We start from the raw sequence: 10,797 nt of genomic DNA on the forward strand, positions 1-10,797 counted from the left end.
GAAAAAATTCATTTTGAATAACAAAAATTTAAAATGACCATCCAAAACAAAATTGTTTTGATGAGTCATAAAATCACTTCTAGTTTTATGGTTTAGGGTTTAGAGTCTAGGGTTTAGAGATTAGGGTTGTTATTTATTGGGGTTTATTTTTAAAGTATAATTTTTGGGTAGTCTAGGGTATATGTTAGGCTTTAAAACCATAAAACCTTTTATAAACTTAATTTTTTAAATTGTATAATTTAGTTTTATGGGTTTAGGGTATTAATTTTTAACGACGGTGGTTGCGTCGTGGAATACATATTTTACGTCGTACAGAAAAACATACGACATGGTTTACGCTTTAAACGACGTCATTTTAATATGTAAGTCGGTTTATATAATTTACAACGTCTTTAATTTCTTAACACCGACGTGGTTTTTCAGTCGTCGTTATATAAAAAATTCAAAATAAATTTAAAATTAATCCGAAAAATGAAGCTTCAAAATGAACGGCCTTACGTTCTTAATCCGAAAAATGAAGTTTCCGTCGTGGAATATTAAATTTACGTCGGTACGTGTAGAACTTTCGCCTTGGTTTTTCTTTCGACGTTTTAAAACGCGCGAACTCTAAAAATTTTCGCGCGACCTAAATTTTTTTAGATTTGGCTCTTATTCTTATACTTCGAACCCTGAAACCTAAAATTTTCAGATTTCGCGCGACATAACATTTCGCTCTCTCACTTCTGCTCTAATTAAAAGTTGCACTCTCCAGGCTCCGTCGAATCTGTGAGCTCGTCCAACCTGTAAGTACAAACCCTATCTTCCCCTTGTAAATTCATTGAATGATATTAGGTTGTTTTGTTAAAGGGTTTTATGTGTATGCTTTGCGATCTGTTAATAATGTGCTTATAGGTATGGGTTCATGGATTTTCTGTTTAATGGGTTCATGGATTACATTATCTGTTATGTTGAATTGGGAATGGATTTAATTTTGTCGTATCTTTTAATCACCCTATGTTATGTTGAATTGGGAATGGATTTATTGTTTTCATGCTTGGTTTCATGTATATGTTGGTTTCTTGCTTGGTTTCATATATATGTTGTGTTCTTAATGGGTTTTGTGTTCTTGAAAATAAACTGAGACACGACGAATTTTAAGGCATACGACGACGATTACACGACGGTGTTTTTAAACTACCGTCGTTGTATTACTTATACACGATGGTTTTTTCATAAACCGTCGTTTGTATTACTTATAATAGACGACGTCTGTTGAAAATCCGTCGTCTATATATGCCAAATATGTCTGTTTTTGTTTAAAACCCGTCGTCTCTGTTGTGTATTACTTGCGATTAGATCATTGTATAATCTGCTATAGTGATGGTCATTGCCTGTATTTTCACTTTATTATAGATAATAGGTTATAGTGTCGGAGATGGATAAGTCATGGATGCACTCGGATAGAAGATCGAAGGCATATGAATTTGGGGTGGAAGCATTTTTGAACTTTGCTGTAGAAAATCTTCTAACTACAACACATATCCGTTGTCCATGTGTTAAATGTGTTAATTTGAAGTTGTTTGGGGTTGGAATTATAAGGGATCACTTATACTTTAATGGAATTGACCAAAGCTATAAGAATTGGACATTTCACGGAGAACCTTGGGAAGCAACTACTAATGCTAGTAGAAATGTTGAAGAAGATGATGGCCATAGTAGGTACAGTTTTGTGTCTGAAGAAATTGATATGGATGATAATGATTTTGGTGATTTTGGTTCGGATCCGTATGAGTTTGCCAATGTGATTGGGGATGGAGATCAACCAGTGTACCCTGGTTATAGAAAGTACACGAAGTTATCGGCATTAGTGAAGTTGTATAATTTGAAGGCAAAACATGGGATGAGTGATGTCTGTTTTACAGAATTATTGATACTTCAAGGCGATTTGCTTCCAGAAGGAAATACAATACCAACCTCCATGTATGAGGCTAAAAAGACTTTGTGTGCATTGGGGCTGAGTTATGAGAAAATGCACGCATGCCCCAATGATTGCATCTTGTATAGGAAGGAGTATGAGGATTCAACTAATTGTCCTACTTGTGGTATCTCAAGGTGGAAGGAAGGCAAAGATTCAATCTTGAAAGAGGGTGTGCCAGCGAAGGTGGTGTGGTATTTTCCCCCAATTCCAAGGTTTAAAAGGATGTTTCAATCACATGAGACAGCTAAGAGTTTGACTTGGTGGCATGCTGCTAGAAAATCAATTGACGGTCAGATGTCTCATCCGGCGGATTCCCCGTCTTGGAAACTTCTTGATGATAAATGGCCTGAGTTTGGTAATGAGCCGAGAAACTTGAGATTGGCTCTTTCATCTGATGGATTCAATCCCCACAGTTCTCTAAGTAGCAGATATAGTTGTTGGCCGGTTATCTTAGTTACATATAATCTCCCTCCATGGCTGTGCATGAAACGAAAGTTCATGATGTTAACCTTATTGATTTCCGGTCCTAAACAACCCGGAAATGATATAGACGTCTACTTGGAGCCTTTGATTGATGATTTAAAATCCTTGTGGGTTGGGATTAGAGGAGTGTATGATGCACATAATGGAGAATACTTTACACTCAGAGCTGCATTAATGTGGACAATTAATGATTTCCCCGCCTATGGAAACTTATCTGGTTGTGTTGTTAAAGGATATAAAGCTTGTCCAATATGCGGCGATGATACACCTAGTCACAGGTTGAAAAATGGCCACAAAATTTGTTACATTGGGCATAGAAAATGGTTACCAATCAATCATCCATATAGGAGGCAACGTGCAGCTTTTAATGGGAAACCTGAATATGGCATACCTCCCGAGCCATTAACCGGAGAAGAAGTGCTGCATATGGTTGAAAATGGTGACAGAGTTTGTTGGAAGAAGAAATCAATATTCTTTGATCTCGAGTATTGGAAATACCTTCCTGTGAGGCATGCCCTAGATGTTATGCACATTGAGAAGAATGTTTGCGATAGTATCATTGTTACATTGCTGGAGATCCCTGGAAAAAATAAAGATGGGATTGCTGCTCGATTAGATTTATTGAACATGGGGGTCAAAACTGATTTGCAACCCGAGTATGGAGAAAGACGTACTCGTTTGCCTCCTGGGCCTTGGAATTTGTCAAGAGCAGAGAAGAGAGAGGTTTGCAATTCTTTCTATGGTATGAAGGTCCCTGAAGGTTATTCTTCAAATATTAAAAATCTTGTATCTTTACAAGATTCAAGACTTCTTGGCCTTAAATCACATGATTGTCATACCTTAATGCAACAATTGCTCCCTGTGGCAATTCGTTCTGTTTTGGAGAAGCCTGCAAGGTATGCAATAACTCGTTTGTGCTTCTTCTTCAATGCTATATGTGCAAAGACTGTTGATGTTTCCAAGCTAGATAAGTTGGAAGAAGATGTAGTAGTTACTCTGTGTTTGCTTGAGAAGTACTTTCCCCCTTCATTCTTTGATATCATGGTTCATCTAGTAGTACATCTTGTCAGAGAAGTTCGTCTATGTGGGCCAGTATATTTTAGGTGGATGTATCCGTTTGAAAGATATATGAAAGTGCTGAAGGGGTATGTTCAGAATCATACTCGTCCCGAAGGTTGCATTGCTGAGCGGTATATAGCTGAAGAAGCGGTAGAGTGTTGTACTCAGCATTTATCTGATGTTAGTACAGTTGGAGTGCCTTCAAGCCAAAAGATGGGACTTTCAAAGCCATTATCAGGTTGCACAGTGAGCGTAGTTGATCAGGACCTGTTGAATCAAGCACATCTATATGTCTTGGAGAATACGGAGGAAGTCCTACCTTATATCGAGTACGTATGAGCTTTATTCTTTAAGTTTCCATTTTAAATTATTTCTTATGTTTATCTTCTATATTTAGGACCGTAATGCTTGAATTTTTCGTGTCATGTAGGCAACATATGATTCACATCAAGACTGCTTATCCAAAATTTAGAAAGAGAACAAAGTGGCTGCAGGATAAGCACAATAGCACTTTCATTCAATGGCTACGCTTCAAGGTATATATTGTTGAATAACATATTTCTCTTTTAATTTTCTTCTTATTTATATGTTAGATTGAATTAAGATATGATTAATTTGCAGGTTCAAAGTGAACTTGAGGAAGACAATCATGGCGTATCAGAAAATTTAAGGTGGCTAGCAGCTGGTCCAAACATGTCAGTGCCATTATATAGGAGCTATCTTATTAAAGGTATTAAATTCAATATCAAGGCACAAGATGATGTGCGGACAACTCAAAATAGTGGAGTTTATTTACTTGCACATACCATGCAAGTTGCTAGTGCCAAGGATAAAAACCCAATTCTCTCAAATATGGGTTTCTATGGTGTCATTCAAGAAATTTGGGACCTTGACTACCAAAAGTTTACAATCCCAGTCTTTAGGTGTGATTGGATAGATAGTTCTGGTCTTGTAGTCGACGAACTTGGATTTACCTTTGTAGATTTGAGTAAAATTGGACATAGGAATGACCAATTTGTTTTGGCTTCTCAAGTCAAACAAATATTTTTTGTTGACGACCCGATGCATCGTGGTTGGTCGGTAGTGTTATCAATGCCTAATAGAGAATATAATGATGTTATTGGTGATGAAGTCTTAGGTGATGTGATAATTGAGTGTGAGCCATTTACTAGAGGGATGCCAAATGTTGACACATTTGATGAACTGGTGGGTGAGTTAGGCGGTTAAAATATTCGAGATGGGTGTGAAGATATATGGATTGAATGATGCTTATGTAATTGGCAGTGTATGACATTAATTTTGTAATATATTGTAATGTGATTTCTTCACTTTCTACGTTCAAATAAAACACGACGTTATTGTGAATCAGTTATTCAGCATATTTACCGACGTCTTAAAGCAACGTAACAATGAAGAACCACGACGCAATTGTGAAGCAATTATTCAGGATATCACGTCGGGGAAGGATTAAGAACCGCCATGTAATTCAAAATAACACGACTTCAATCCCATAATACCGACGTCTAAAAAACGAGATATATAATCTGAACGTTAAAAAATACGACGTCATCATACATTTTCCACGTCGCAAGTTCTTTTATAAACGAAGAGGAACGAAATGAATTCCGACGGAAATTCATTATAACCACCGTCTAATAACAATTAAACGACGTTATTTGTAATACGGCTCTCATCATAATCAACGCCGTCTATATGTTCTGTAATACGGCTCTCATTTATTTGGACCCGACGTTGTTTAGAAGTTCAACGTCGTCTATATTATTAAGTGCGTCGTGAGTAATGATGATAGATATAAATACAACGTCGACTATATAAATGCCACCGACGTTGTTTCGCATTTCAACGTCAACTGTATAAATACATACGTCGTAAATAATGACACTGACAACTATTTCCACGTCATCTTTTTTAGAAAAATCGAAGTGAAAAATTTATTTCACTACGGTTGTTTGTAAATAAGAGACGTAGTATATTTCAATAACGTCGTCTTCTCATGTATTTAAAGACGTCATATTTTTTCTTGTCGTGTAAATTATATTTAACGGCGTAAAATTTTAGTTGTCGTCGTTGTATGTATATCTTGCGGCCTTTTTCTTTTAACATGTGTCATATTTTTCCTTTTTAACGACGGTGATTTGTTTGAGTTGGTCGTCTATTCTCATCCTCGACTATTTTCTAGAACTTTAGCAGACTAAACACGTCTGTTTTTATTGTTTTCCGACGTTGTTTTATTTAACAACGTCTAATATTTATCGTCATTGTTTGTTTCTGAAAATATGACGTATAAATTTTGTAATACGACTCTCATATATTTGTAACCGACGTTGTTTCGTTTTTCAACGTCTACTCAATAAATACATACGTCGTAAATAATGACACTGACAACTATTTCCACGTCATCTTTTATCGAAAAATCGAAGTGGAAAATTAATTTTACGACGGCTGTTTTTATATATGCGACGTAGTAGGTATCAATAACGTCGTCTTCTAATGTATTTAAAGACGTCAAATTTTTTATTGTCGTGAAAATGATATTTAACGGCGTCGTTTTTTTATTTCCGTCGTTGTATGTCTATCTTGCGGCCTTGTTCTCTTAATATGTGTCATATTTTTCCTTTTTAACGACGGTTTTGTTAGAGAGTTGGTCGTCTATTCTCATCCTCGACTGCTTTTTTAGATCTTTTTGCAGTACAAAGACGTCGTTTTGTATTTGTTGATGACGTTGTATATTTTAACAACGACGGTGATTTAGCGTCGTGGTATATGAGGGAAAAGATGACGGTGGATTCCACGACCATTGAAAAATCGAAAACACGACGGTGATTTACCGTCGTCTTTTTGCTTTTTTGTAGCAGTGGATGTTTGTAAAAATAATGCCCTATGTGTAGTCAACTTTCTCATTTAGTACTAACACGTCACACGTGACTTGTTCTTTGGTGGTTAATGGTAGGATGATAGGTCGTTATATGACAATCTAACAAGTGTATCTTATTTTCTTGGATGAGACATTTCAGACTCTCAACTTTAAGTTTGGGAGTAATTTCTTGGTGTGATAATCACAACGCCATGTGATATTACTACTTGTGTTTCTTAGTACATTAGGGTTCTTGTAGGGATAATAAATGGTGAAAAAAAGAGATTGTGATTTCTCAAAATATGATTGAGATGAAAATATCGGGTGGGTGAGAAAGAGGACATTGAGGCTGGTAATTAAAGTTTGTTACTAAGTGTGAAAATTAGTAAAGTAAAATAAGTGTAAAAAATAATGAAAACGAACTAGGTAAGTTAAGAGAATGTCATGCTTGATAAGTTTGTTACCGCGTTGAGCTTGGTCTTGATAAGTTTGATTTCATCAAGGGAGAATGTGATGCTTGATGCTGTCATTGGCAGAAACTCAACTCCGTAATTCCCAGATCTTATTGGTGTAAGATCATCTTGAAACAAAGAGTTCCAGCTGAAATCTTTCAGAGTGTCAAAAACCGAGGCAGAGGTTTCAGACACCCGCCTGAAAATACTTCCACTGTCACCACCCCGTTGCGATCCCCGGCGTGAAGGAAGAGGTTAATGGAAGAGGATTGTCAGCTCTTTGAAGACAAGAAAGCAGAGCACTCATAAAGGAGTAGCCATCACCAAGGGCATGGTGAAGCTTGAATATTAGGTTACCAGCTGCACTGCTTGTTGGGTACTTGATTATATGAACTTCCCATAGTGGTTTGTCTTTTGGATATTGTTCAAGTATTATGTTTGAAATATAGTCATGAAAATGATCATCATAAGATTTAGGTGACAATCCAGATGGAAAAATAGGAACATGGACGTGATCTCTAAGCTTCACTTCAACCCTCTTGCATTGCTTCTCTCCGTTAACGTCAACCTGCACGTTTTTCAATATTTTTTCCTAGTTTCGCTTTAATCATATGATAAAATGCTCATCAATAATTTTTAAATTGACCGCAGAAAGTATTAAAACAAAGTACAAAGTATTAGAACAAAGCTACATCCAAAATTTTAACCGAAAACAAATATGATATCTACTTGTAATTATCCAAAATAAGTACAAATGCACAAAATGCATGTGTTTTTTTTTTCTTCTAATATAGATTGAAGTATATATTCATACGCACCATAATAGTCTAATTAAGAACTTTAACCATATGTATGTATATATATGGGAATCCTTTCTTAAAATCGATTTTGTATGGATAAGATGCTTTTGTAATTGACAGTTTGTCTTTTAACGGCTAATTTGAAATTATATTTGTGTGTGGATGTATATTAGGGTTTACGGTAGAAAAGAATAGAGAGGAAAAAAACACCATGATGGAGGAGAATCGAGGGCTGATATGGGGGAAGACATCCTGAAGGAATGACAAGTTCTTTGATTCATTGATTGGAATCTCAAATTCCAAAACACAAAGAATTGACATGGATAGCACAGAGCTGTTGAGGCATTGGCCAGTAGAACTCACGGGCTCATTTCCATGCACCCCATACTCCATCGTATGTTTCTTCTTCTTCTTATCTAATTTATATACGTGTTTTCTTGAGCTCTAGGTAACTCAATTAGAAGTGGTAGTTTCGTTATTTTCGGCTTGCATATTTATAGGAGGTCTAGGCTTACCACTGTACGCATATTTTTTTTAGGGCTTGTCCAATATAGGTCCTTACAATTTCTATTTCTTAGACATATATCCATCATTCTATAAATCTATGTATAAAATCCAATTTCAAACTTAAATGACCAGTAGGATATAAGAGGTCGTAGTATTCCTATGTTTTTACATCCTTGCCATCAAACTTCATATTTTATTTATAATTTATTTCAAGCATTTCATTAACTGTCATAATTGTAATTGAAACTCCCTATTAATAGCATATCAATCACCCCATTTCTTTTGGTTGCCATTCCCTCTAACATATGGCCCCTTAAAATTGCAAAAATAAAAATAAATAAATATGTAAATTACATATCCAATAATGTGCATATGAAAAATATAAATATAAATATATCCGTATAAAAATATAGGTATATTATTTACCAACAAAAATTGACAAAAATAGGTCAATTACTTTGTAATTGAAATTTTCGTACATTTTTCATAAATTAAAAATAGGTACACAATAATTTATAGAAAATAGGTACATTATTTAGAAGAAAAAAAAAAAGTTCATTATACTAGGTAAATTGTTTTACTAGGTATACATTATTAGAGGAAAAAATAAGTTCATGATACTAGAAACATTATTAGAGAAAAAAAAATAGGTACATTATTTTGTGAGAAAAAATAGGTACATTATTTTGAGAGAAAAAATAAGTATATTATTTTGAGAGAAAAATAAGTACATTATTTTGAGAGTAAAAATAAGTACATTATTTTGAGAGAAAAAAATAGGTACATTATTAGAGAAAAAAAAATAGGTTCATTATACTAGGTAAATTGTTTTCCTAGGCACATTATTAGAGAAAAAAAAATAGGTACATTATTATTTTGAGAGAAAAAAAAGGCTCATTTAAAAACAAAATTGTTTTCATAAAACAAACTATAAAAAGATGATCAGATTATTTTTCATAAAACAAGTAATAAAGAAAAAAAACGGTACAATATTTAGAGAAAAAATAGGTTCATTAAAAAAAATGTTTTAAAAACAAAACACTAAATAGATTATCAAATTATTTTTCAACTATAATAAAAAAAGAATACTGGTAGTATAATTCATAAAAAGAAAACAACATTAATTCCTAATTTTAATATTAAATTTAAATTATTAATACTTTAAATAGATTACTAGTCGTAATTCATAGAAGGAAAACACCATTAATTCAAAAATAGATTACTAATACTTTAATGTGGAATTTAATATTTAATTTCAAATAAGTTTCTAAATTAGTTCCTACATCCATTACAAGTATTTGGAGATATTTTCAAATTGAACGGGTGTCATTAGTTACATCCCCCATAACACATTAACTTATAAATAGGGGTAGTTTTGGAATCCTAAAAATACAATAAATCAGATTTTAAGTTATATTAGGTAACTTGCTTAGTTGGATCTTAGTCATTGGGTATTATTTGAAAAAATTGGGTATTTTAAATAAAAAACTAAAGAAAATAGTTGTAGGTGATTTAAAATGAATTTTATGAATTTAAGCTCAATTTACTATTTTTTTTATAAATGAAATGCAAAACTCACTATATGCATGTTCCTTGACATTTCCCAGCACAAAGGGCCCATTTTGTTATTCGAGTATGATGAATTTGGCATGAAATTATAATATATGAATGAATCATTACACTAATTAATGGCAAAACCTTTTTTAAGAGGCTTAGAAAAATCTAAAAATCTGAAGTAAATTAATTCCACAGATATTTCATTTATTAAGTGGCAGCAAACTTCGGTTCCTCTTCTTTTATAACTGTGTGGATTTAAAAATAATCTCGGTCAGGTGGAGCCTAGGCCTAAAATCTAGACAATTTGCGTCATTCTTGGTGTGATGTATTGGCATGGCAGCCACGACAGGTCAAAAGTGGAATAATGAAGATGATGATGATATGGATCTAACTTCTGCGCACCTAATGCTCAGGGCCGAACCCTTTCAGAGTGAGATAAACTGAACACGAAAGTCGAACTTTTGGCATATTGGCATCGTATACGTGCACACCAGTTCGACACGTGAAACCTATGTATGCTTTTGACTCATAACCAAGAACTTTGCAAAGAAAGTCCTTCAATTTTCCTTTCAATGAGGAAAAGCTAAATTGCAACTACTCCTAGACTTAAGACTACTTATGGTAGGTGTACCATCAATTAAGCTTTAACTAATACATGTTTGAAATTATCTGTAGGATGACTAAAAATGTCTAAAGGGGGGTGAATAAGCCAATTAAAAATTACAATCAATAAACTTTGATACTAGGATTGATATGGCTTATCAATCCTAAAACGTGCTGAACATAAAATAAAGGAACACGCATAGAATTATTTTACGTGATAAAACCTTACCTCTAGAGAAAATCTATGAGACTCCTCAGTCTAATACAAATCCATTATAGAATGAAGATTACAAGAAGGTAGAAAATTGGTGGTTGGGCAATGGTCGGTATTGAAGCAAGACTTGCAATGGCTCTGGTACTGTAAGGTAGAAAATTGGAGATCGGGTAATAAATGCTGAGGAATCATGCTCCTTGCTAGAAATGGGCTTAGGTTTTTGGCAATCCCAAGCAGCCCAAAACTTATATTTCTTGAACCTTTTGACGGGCATCATCAATCCTTGTAAC

At 34.2% G+C, this 10,797-nt stretch overlaps 1 pseudogene; it reads right to left on the minus strand.

Moving 5' to 3' along the window:
* LOC18766136 overlaps positions 1-8,342 on the minus strand; it is a 16,625-nt pseudogene extending 8,283 nt beyond the window's left edge.

This window comes from Prunus persica, chromosome G3 (genome assembly GCF_000346465.2).
Source record: "Prunus persica cultivar Lovell chromosome G3, Prunus_persica_NCBIv2, whole genome shotgun sequence".
NCBI lineage: Eukaryota > Viridiplantae > Streptophyta > Magnoliopsida > Rosales > Rosaceae > Prunus > Prunus persica.